At 40.1% G+C, this 10,449-nt stretch overlaps 1 non-coding gene across 1 annotated transcript; it reads right to left on the bottom strand.

Annotated features, from left to right (window-relative positions):
- Positions 1–9,326: 9,326 nt before the first annotated feature.
- LOC115029639 (U1 spliceosomal RNA) lies at positions 9,327–9,490 on the bottom strand. The gene has a single exon (XR_003835204.1). It is a non-coding gene; the product is annotated as a U1 spliceosomal RNA (small nuclear RNA).
- Positions 9,491–10,449: the final 959 nt, after the last annotated feature.

Here is a 10,449-nt window from a genome sequence, read left to right on the forward strand (position 1 = left end):
CAAAGGCACAAAGAGAGAAAGGCAAGTGTTTTGAGGCATGCAGGAATGGGTTATATGCTTGAAGCTTCATTTGCTATGCAAGGTCTGTTGTGATCCTTGCTTTTCTATGGTTTTTCCCTGTTGTGTATTTTTAGATTAGTAACAATAGTGACAATAACAGTGGTGTTAGCTAGAACCTCATGAGCACCGGTGAAGGTCATGGCATTATCTTTCAGCTACTCATGTATGTTACCTAATTTTATCTTTTTTATTCCTTTACATTGTCTATTGGTTCTACTGTCCTTCGCATTTTTTGAAGCTTGGTCGTGGGATCATAGGCCTCCATAGCAGTTTTACACTTCCTTCTGGGTTAGCCTTCCTTCCCCTTCACCTCGACTTCCCCCATAGTTACATGCCCCTTTTTACTCAAGTGTTTTGACCCCCAATATTCTACCGTCATTTTACATACATATATAAACCCGTGATTCTCTCTCCCATAACATGTTTCTCCATGCAAAAAAGCTCTTCTCTGGCTTCCTGGTGATGTTATCACTCAGATCTTGATCCTGCATGCTGTAACAGTGATCTGCAAGGCTGGTACAACAGCACCACAACTGTTATGGAGTAACTCACTGCATTCCGATTGTGTCTGAAGCCTGCTCTATAGGAGGGAAGAAATTCATGTCTTGTGTTATAAACCCTGTCAAATGCACAGAGCTCTGAAAATCATAGGCCCCAGGACAAAACTTGCCATTGCTATTTTGCTAAGTGGTCATTTTATCAGCTTATCTTCTAAATATACTTATACCACAGAGCTGTGCTGCACTTAGTCTTTGTCAGAGAAGCTCCTCTGGTGGTGGAGCTCAGTCACCAGAGAGACACATGACTGTCAAAGTGATGGGATCAGAGACTGAGTGCTGAGCCCCATAAGGGACATCTGTAGTAACGCTAACACAATCAGGCTCAAGGACCATGGTGGAAGCAGAGGAGAAGAGAATGTCAGAGCCAGAGGATGAGGAGGAGAGATGTGACACCATCTCTTTGATACAACATGGCTAATATACTCAGGAATGTAAGGTGGCTTCAGTTACTGCACAAGACCTATATGAGATAAGTCAGCCAAAATTCCAGCACAGATGGGACAGAAAACCACTAGGCCCCATTACAGAAAGCACTGTCTGGACTTAGTGAGTAATAAAGAGAGAAAGAGAGAGAGTAAGAATGAGAGTGAGAGCAAGAGAGAAATGAAAGTGGGAGGGTGCATGATGGGTACACAGGAGAGTTGAAAATATAGTCTTATTTTAATTTATGCTTGTATAAAATTCCAAATATAAAGATAAATTTAAAAGTTATTAGTATTTGTTCATTCACATTGTGATGGGCTTCATAAAGATAGTTTTTTTCCAAGGACATCATGTATTTTTGACAGTATTCTATCCATTGTCTCCCCTTTCTTCTGTACTCCACTAGTCTCTGTCCTTTCCCCAGTATTCTGCTTTCAAGTCATATGTACATACTACACACATTCACACATGTAAACACACACACCACAATACACACATACTAATTTACACACATGCACACACATACACACAGCACAATACATACATACCAATTTACACAAATGCACACACATATACATACCACACATACATATACACATACACTGACACCGCACATACATAGAGAAAGAGAGAAAATCTGAGAGAGAGAGAGAGAGAGAAGAGAGTTAGAGTATTTTTATGCATCTATATGCAATGTTGAATCTGCAAAAGAGACAAAACATGATATTTTTGTTTCAAACTATACCACTCCTGAGTGTATACTAGGACTCTCTGTCAACACAATCTTTTTTTTTTAAATCCATTTATAAGTTTTTTATTTTTTTAAATCCATTTTATTATTTTATTTTATTTATTTTTATTTATTTATTTATTTATTTTATTTTTTAAATCCATTTATAAATTTTTTATTTTTTTTATAAATCCATTTATGGAGGAGAAAAGCAGGAGTGGTTAGACACTTGTCCAAAGCCATCCAGGTAGATTTTTGTCAGGGTGATGAATCCTAAGTAGATTTTATCATATCACATACCATCCACCGACTTTCAGCAATGAGACTGAGAATCTAGAAAATGGAATTATGAGGCATGGATCTTCTGGAAGATCTCTCCTATTTGGATCAAAGGGGTAGGTAATCTAAACTTGAAACCTTCCATTCTGCGACCCTGTGTGGGGAGGGAGCAACACTAAAGTTATGTTGTAAATTTAGTTGTAAAAAATCTAGACCGGGTGTGGTGGTGCATGGCTTTAATCCTAGCACTTGGGAGGCAGAGGCAGGCAGATTTCTGAGTTCAAGGCCAACCTGGTCTACAAAGTGAGTTCCAGAACAGCCAGGGCTACACAGAGAAACCCTGTCTCGAAAACACCAAAAATAAATAAATAAATAAATAAATAAATAAATAAATAAATAAAAATAAAAATCTAAGGATACTTACTAGATAATAATATAGAAGTTCTGGATAATGACAATTGTAAGAGGCATATCAGATAAACATAGTGGTGGCTTAATGAATCCTGTAAACATCTATGAGTCCTTGGAAAGACTGTTTTTTTGGCACATAGAAGCAGTTCTGGGAACAAATTACCTACCACTTATACACTGCGACCATCATTGCTCTAAGCTCTGGGCCTTGGCTGGACCACTTGTGTTTGCTTTTTCAATTTCCCCTAACCTAGTGATTCAATTCTGTCTCTGAAGCTAAGGGAATGCAATTGGCCTTCCTTTAAAGGAACTGAGATGCACAGTGTGAAAAACTTTAATTGTATTTGAAGGACCTGACTTGGAAAAGCACTGTGTGTCTGTGAACAACTTGCCAGAGGATGTCATAATTCCTTTGAGCCTTTAATTTTTTCCATCAGTAAACATTTGCTGACTTTTCTTATTCATTTCATAGTATCCTAAATTGATGGTAATTCATCACTGCTGCTTCCAAAGGTCATCATGCATTATGCCCCTTTTGCTATTTTCTATTTTCAAATGCCCTATGCTATCCTCTAGCTCATCTTTGATACTTCTTGCTCATCTCCTACCACAGTGGGGGAAATGACACCTAGGTAAAGATTACTTGCTACTACTGGCAATGAGAGAGTCCACGATATACAGATAAGATTGGAGAGATACCAGAAGGCATCTGGCATTCTTCTCCCTTCTATTTTTCACTACAGGTCTTGAGGAATGAGGAGAGGGAAGGGCTCCTGTCCAAACATGAACAGTTAGGCATCACAGAGCAATGGCTCTGGTCCTTAATGTTACAGTACACATGTTCTAACATGCACACACGAGACCGGAGGGCACATATATGGGTTTCAGCATCCTTTGAGAAGATCAGTTCTCGGTACACACAATTTAGCAATGGGAAACCACTGCATGTCATTTTTTTTTAATTTTATTTTTAATTCATTTTTACTCTCCATATTTCATTCCTGCCCCCCTAACCACCCTCCATCTGCTCCACGTCCCACACCTCCTCCTCACCCCACCCTATCTCTATGTGGATGCCCTCACCCCTCACCTCACTTGTCCTCTAAACTCCCTGGGTTCTCCAGTCTCTTGAGGGTTAGGTGCATCATCTCTGAATGAACACAGACCCAGAAGTCCTCTACTGTATGTGTGTTGGGGGGGGCCTCATATCAGCTGGTGTATGATGTCTGTTGGATGGTCCAGTGTTTGAAAGATCTTGGGGGTCCAGATTAACTAAGACTGCTGGTCCTCCTACAGGGTCACCCTTCTCCTCAGCTTCTTTCAGCCTTCCCAAATTCAACAACAGGGGTCAGCTGCTTCTGTCCATTGGTTGGGTGTAAATAATTGCATCTGTCTCTTTCAACTGCTTGTTGGGTCTTTCAGAGGGTAGTCATAATAGATCCCTTTTTGTGAGCACTACATAGCCTCAATAATAGTGTCAGGCCTTGGGACCTCCCCTTCAGCTGGTTCCCATTTTGGGCCTGTTGCTGGATCTTCTTTTTCTCAGGCGCCTCTCCTTGTCCATCCTTGTAATTCTTTCAGACAGGAACAATTATGGGTCAGAGATGTGACTGTGGCATGGCAACTGGACCTCATGAAAATGGAAAGCTTCTGTAAGGCAAAGGACATAGTCGACAAGACAAATCAGCAATCTACAGATTGGAAAAAGTATCTTCACTAATCCCACATCCAATAGAGGGCTAATATCCAAAATATATAAAGAACTTAAGAAGTTAATCACAAAAACAAAATAAAACAAAACAAAACAAAACAACCCAATCAAAACATGGGGTATAGAACTAAACTGAGAATTCACAACTAAGGCATCTCAAATGGCTGAGAAGCACCTAAAGAAATGTTCAAAGTCCTTAGTGATCAGAGAAATGCAAATCAAAAGGACCCTGAGATTCCACCTCACACTAGTCAAAATGGCTAAGATCAAAACCTCAGGTGATAACATATGTTGGAGAGGATGTGGAGAAAGAGAAACACTACCCAATTGCTGGTGGGATTGCAAACTGGTACAACCATTCTGGAAATCAACCTGGAGGTTCATCAGAACATTGGAAATAGATCTGCCTGAAGACCCAGTTATACCACTCTTGGGAATATACCCAAAAGATGCCCCACCATGCCACAGGGGCATGTGTTCTACTATGTTCATAGTAGCCTTGTCTGTGATAACCAGAAGCTGGAAACAACCCAGATATCCCATGACAGAAGAATGGATACAGAAAATGTGGTTCATTTACACAATGGAAAACTACTCAGCTACTAAGAATGAGTTTTGCAGGCAAATGGATGGAACTAGAAAATATCATCCTGAGTGAGGTAACTCAGACCCAAAAGGACATGCATGGTATGTACTCACTAATAAGTAGATATTAGCTAAAAATAATAATACAGAATACACAAGATACAGTCCACAAAACTCAAAAAGCTCAGCATGCCATTCTTATGGTTTGATCATGTTCTCAGATCTCCCACATGGAAAAATGTAGAGACAAAAAGATTTGGTCTCATTACTTCCCTCTCTCCATGCTGATCACAACCCACAAATGCAGTGTTAGCAAGAGGGAATGTTTGCCTTCTACCCACTCTTGCTAAGTAGGATCCAGACCTGTAGGAGGGAGGCAGGGAACATGTCTTTCTCCTTTTCTGAGCCTGAACTGATGTCAGCAAAGACAACAGGAAAGACATTTTTCAAAGAGATTTGTCTAACTTTAGGGCTCTGTGGGAGTTTATTGATCTCAATTCCTTACACTTGAGAGGCAGGTCTGTGGTTTAAACCATGCTCCTTTAGGCTGTTCATTATCAAATCTTGGCACCTCTGTGGTCTTTAGATGACTCTGCGTCTTGACTCTTCTGTCTGTAAAATAGGAGGATTTTGAAAATTTTAGTGTCTTATAGAAACTAAGGTTTTGTTAACTTACAGAACTCACTTAGAAGGCTGCCTGGTACATAGTAGTCACCCTTACTGTTGCTTGTCTTTGACTTGAGCTTTTCCCAATGACACTTACATATTACATTCTTCATTATCCTAACAACCTTGAGCTGTAGCAGCCACAGTCTGTGGGCAAGGAAATGACTGGCTCCAGACACATCTTCAAGCTCACACAGCTAAAGAAAGGCTGACAGCCCTGCAGCAGGTGGCCAACTCTTTTCAAGGAGCTTTCACTACTGTCCTTCTAGATCCCAAACGTGGAACATATGAACACTCAAGTCAGAAGCATTTGTGAGCAGCTCACTGGTTAGCTGAGAGTGAAGAAGTAAGATTACAAATCAGAGTCTTTGAAAGGACTTAGAACTTTATTAAGTCACTAGGTACATACAAGAAACTATTAGATTAGGTTGTATTTCCAATAGGAATAATATGATTTTTAAACACTAAGCCAAGTATACTTTTTTAAAAAAAAAATATTTTGTATGTACATCCCATGGCATTAGCCAGTTCTCTAGAGAAACGGAACCAGAGGAACTCCTGTATATATTAGAAAAGGAGATGCATTCAATTAGCTTACACAACAGGAGGGTGACTGTCCAACAATAGCCAGCTTGTATGCTGGAGACTCAGAAAACAAAGGGGATGATCTTTTGAGAAGCTGGGTGCATCCACAGACCAAATCCTGTGCTGAAGACCTAGGAGATCCCTGAAAGGTGCCTAGCATTAAGTCCTCCATAAAGGACCAAAGATGCTGAGCTCTGATGTCAGCAGACTCTGGAGACAGCCATGCACATGTTCACCCAGAGTTTTCTGGAGCTCTTAGGGTACCTCCCTCTACCTTCGTTTCATACTGACCTGTGGGATGGTGCTTAATACATTCTGGGCCAGCCTTCTCTCTCTATTCCACATCACTATTCCATACTCTAAACACTCCCTCACAGGCACAGTCACCTGTCCTAAACATCCTTGAATCCAGATGCTGATAACTAAGATCCATCGTCACATTTATCCATTTCCATGATGCAGATTCTAACAAAACCAGAAGGTTTAATCTATAAATAGATTAAAATGGAGATTCTTTAAACTCAGTGAGAAGCCATTCTCCCTTTTTCCCCTAAAGCTACTCTAGGAGAAATATACATTCTTACATGACATTTTAATTTTGTTCAGAATGAAAATAGGTTTATTGGGTCCCCCAGGAAAATGTATACTTTTGTAAATAGAATTGCCTCATTATTGATTATGAAATATCAATGAAATAAATGGCACTGAGCTTTAGTCATCAAGATGTTAATTTGGGGTCATAAATAAATTCATTCCAAAAGTGGCTGAAGACTGAGAACTTGAACATAGCAAGGCTGGGTGTGGGGATGGATGGGGATCATGCATTAAAAGGAAACAAACTTTGAGAAGTGAAACTTCTGCAGATCTCTAGGGGACAAGAGTCTGAGTCTGAGTGAACGATTTCTTTGTTTCCTAATGGAAGACTAGAATTTGTGGATTGCCTCATTTTAATTTTTTGACAAGACAAGGAATACTGCACTCAGCCAACAAGATACTTTTCTTATTCTAAAATCAAGTAGAAACAGAATCTATTTTGTATGAATAAGTATATGAGTGTTCTGCCTGAATATATGCCTGTGTACCACACGTGCACCTGGTACTTTCAGAGGCCAGCTGAGAATGTCAGATCCCTTGAGACTGCAGTAATAGGTGTTGGTAAGCAGCTGTGTGAGTTCTAGCAATTAAACCTATGTCTTCTAAAAGAAAAAAAACAAACAAACAGTGTTTTTAACTGCTGAGTTATCTCTCTAGTACTGATAGGTAAACGTGAAAACTGAGGATTTACATAAAAAAACCCTTTTGATAGTATGATAAACAGGAGCTTCAGTAACAGCTCTCATGAAAGGCACTAGCATCCTTTAAAACAAATATCACTACAACTTCCTATACAGTGAGGAGGTCTAATAGTGAATGCTAGCCTAAAACACTCCAATGCTGGTATCCCTTCTGATAATCTTCTGCCATTCCCTTCTGCCGTACAACCCCCTTTCTCTTCTTTCTTTTCAGATACCATAAGAACAAGCAAAAACAATGTCACCATAGTTTCTGATAACAGAGAATCCTGAATAGGGAAACAAAACGAAACAAAAAGGACTGCATCTGTTGAGGTCTCATAGCAAAGCGCCAGCTGAGCGAAGCTGGAGGGTGGCGTCGACAAGCAGAAGAAGGTGTGCGCCACCTGAACAGAGCAGCAACTCCTTAGCTCCAAAGCCCGTACAGAACATGCACCTGTATCAGATCTCTTGCTTCTCCAAGCAAACAATGTAAAGTTTTATAGCTTGCACATGTGAGATTCTTGTTTGTAAACACCGATGATGTGCTTGTATAAAGAAGCCAGGTGACATGTGCTAGATCACTTATGTGAGATGTTAGTTACAGCAGTGTCTTTCATGTCGGAGATCTTGGAAACACCTTATGTGTTTATTGTGGTGAGCAAAAATGGAGGATAGAGAAATGAAAATAAGTCATGCTGTGTAGATTTGATGACATATTTGCTAGGAGAAAAAAGAAATAGGAGTGAATATATCTTGACGATTTAATGTGGTAAAAATCTAAGACATTCTTATTTTGCTATTGCTTTTGATTGGTACATAGTTGTATGTTTTCATGGACTAATGCAATATTTTGATTCATGCATAAATTTTATGATGATCAAATTAAGGTCATTGACCTATTATCTTAATGGTATCATTACTTTGGTTGAGAACACTGAAGTTAATTTGTTAGCTCTTTTTCTGGTTCTTTTGCAATGGACAGCACAGTACTGTTTAAAAGATCATCCTCTGCCCTTCATAGGACCACAGGCCATACTGCTTCTGTTCATCTTGAGTGCTAAACCTGTTGAGTGTGCTACCTCCATTATCCTCAGACTCTATATTTTCCTAACTCTACTCAGTGTCTATCAAACAACTTTTTTTTTTTTGATATTCTATGTACAAGAGAGGCAGTATAGTAACTTGTTTTTCTCTCCCCGGCTTATCAAGGAGAGCTGGTCATGGTGGTTCATGCCTGTAATCCCAGACCCCTGGAGGCTAAGACAAAAGGATTGCCATGATTTTGAGGTCAGCATGGGCTAAATAGAAATACTCGGGTCTCAGAAGTCTCAAAGCAAACCAATAATTCATTACAACTAACATCTGCAAGTCAAGATGGGTGGAAAAAAGGGTATACAGTTGGACACAATGTGACACACCACAGCCTCCAGGAGAAGATGGTTTTATGCGTCGTCTTCTTTTTTTAATTATATTTCCTTTTTTGGGGGGACAGGTTGCAAGGACAGAGGGTGGATACAAAGTGATGTGTGGGATTGGGGTGCATGAGGTGAAACTCACAAAGAACCAGTAAAAAGTTTTCAAAAAGCTAGAGACACTCCATTTCCAAGCACCTCCTCTCACCATCATTACCACTGCCAACAAAAGACAGTTTACAAAAAGAGGAAACCATGCAGAAGCCCTAGATCTGACAAAGAGTTAGTTCATATCTACAGTAGGATATAAGTGGAACTAAAAATACTCACTATCAGGAAACCAAATAGCCTAATTAAAAGTAGACTTTAGATATGAATGGATGTTTGCCAAACAGAAAACATAAAAATGCCCAACCGAGATATGCTCAGCATCACTAATATCACAGAAATGTATATTGAGACCTCAATGCAATTCATCTCACCTCAGTTATCATCAAAATGTCCAAAGATAATTCATGCCCTGAGTGAATTCCTGTCCTCACTGCTTTTGTTGATGAGCCTGTTATATGGAAGTGCGAGTGAAATAAACCCTTTGCTCCCCAAGTTGCTTTTTTTTTCTTTTATTTTTTTGTGGGGAAAGCGTGAACGCAGTCCCCCACTACCACAAATTATACAGTTGAGTTTCCCGAATTTGGGGGAATCGCAAGGGTCGGCACATCCGGAGTGCAATGGATAAGCCTCGCCCTGGGAAAACCACCTTCGTGATCATGCTATCTCCCCTGCTAGGTAAGTGTCCCAAGTTGCTTTTGTTTATGGTGTTTTATCACAGCAACAGTAACCTACCCCCCCCGCCCCCCAATCAGGATTTGTAGGTTTAGGTATTGTAAGCAAAAGAGGCCAAAGAAATCATGTTTATGTGTGACTAGGCATCTTTTTGCTTATTTAACACTATGCTTCAGATACCTTAAGACAGAAACTGGAAGTAGCTGCTGGGCTGAAGAATACTCAGCCTGTCGTTCCCTTGCCTCTGATGTTTAGTGGGTGAAACGAAGACTCTTTACTGTGTCCTACAGTTGGAGTAGTGGTCCTTGTGTATCTTCATGGTCAGAGTACCACATGAACTCCCTCAATCTTCAAGACAAAGATAGGAAGAAGAGCCTTGGGCAGACCACTCAGAGTCCCTGCAGCTGTTTTCTTCACTATAAAGCTATAATCAGGACATACGATCTTTCCTCCTTTTACTTTCTTGACTCTGTGAATACTCCTTATGTTGAGTACTCCTTGCAAAGTAGAACTCAGCATTTTGCTTAGTCCACCTTAGCCTAGCTATGAGCAATACAAACACAGTTCTTATTGGGCTCACAGATAGCAAAACAAAGACGAGATTACAGAGAATTGCAGTTTGGCGTGAGAGGTGTTGAGAAGAGCTGGATGTAGAAGTGGATTCTTTTCTCTTGCATTTGTACCAGGCTAAGGAGGTGAGGAAGTGTACCAGGCTCACAGTTTAGATCCTCCAGGGTTCCCAAGAATCTGAGTGGATTAGGGTTCACCAGGAGGCTGTCCTACAGGGTTAAGCTACAGATAGTTGACTTAACTCTTACTGGCATACTTACTTCCCCCACTGATTCATTTTCCCTGCTTGTACTTAGAGGACTTAAGATTCAGATCATCATTTGCCACATTCAAGCTTCAGGCTAACATGTCTCTTTCCAGACTTTGGAAATCTACCTAGATTCTAGCTTATCAGGTAACT

Source organism: Mus caroli, unplaced genomic scaffold, assembly GCF_978045245.1.
Source record: "Mus caroli unplaced genomic scaffold, Mus_caroli_1 scaffold_17, whole genome shotgun sequence".
Taxonomy (NCBI): domain Eukaryota; kingdom Metazoa; phylum Chordata; class Mammalia; order Rodentia; family Muridae; genus Mus; species Mus caroli.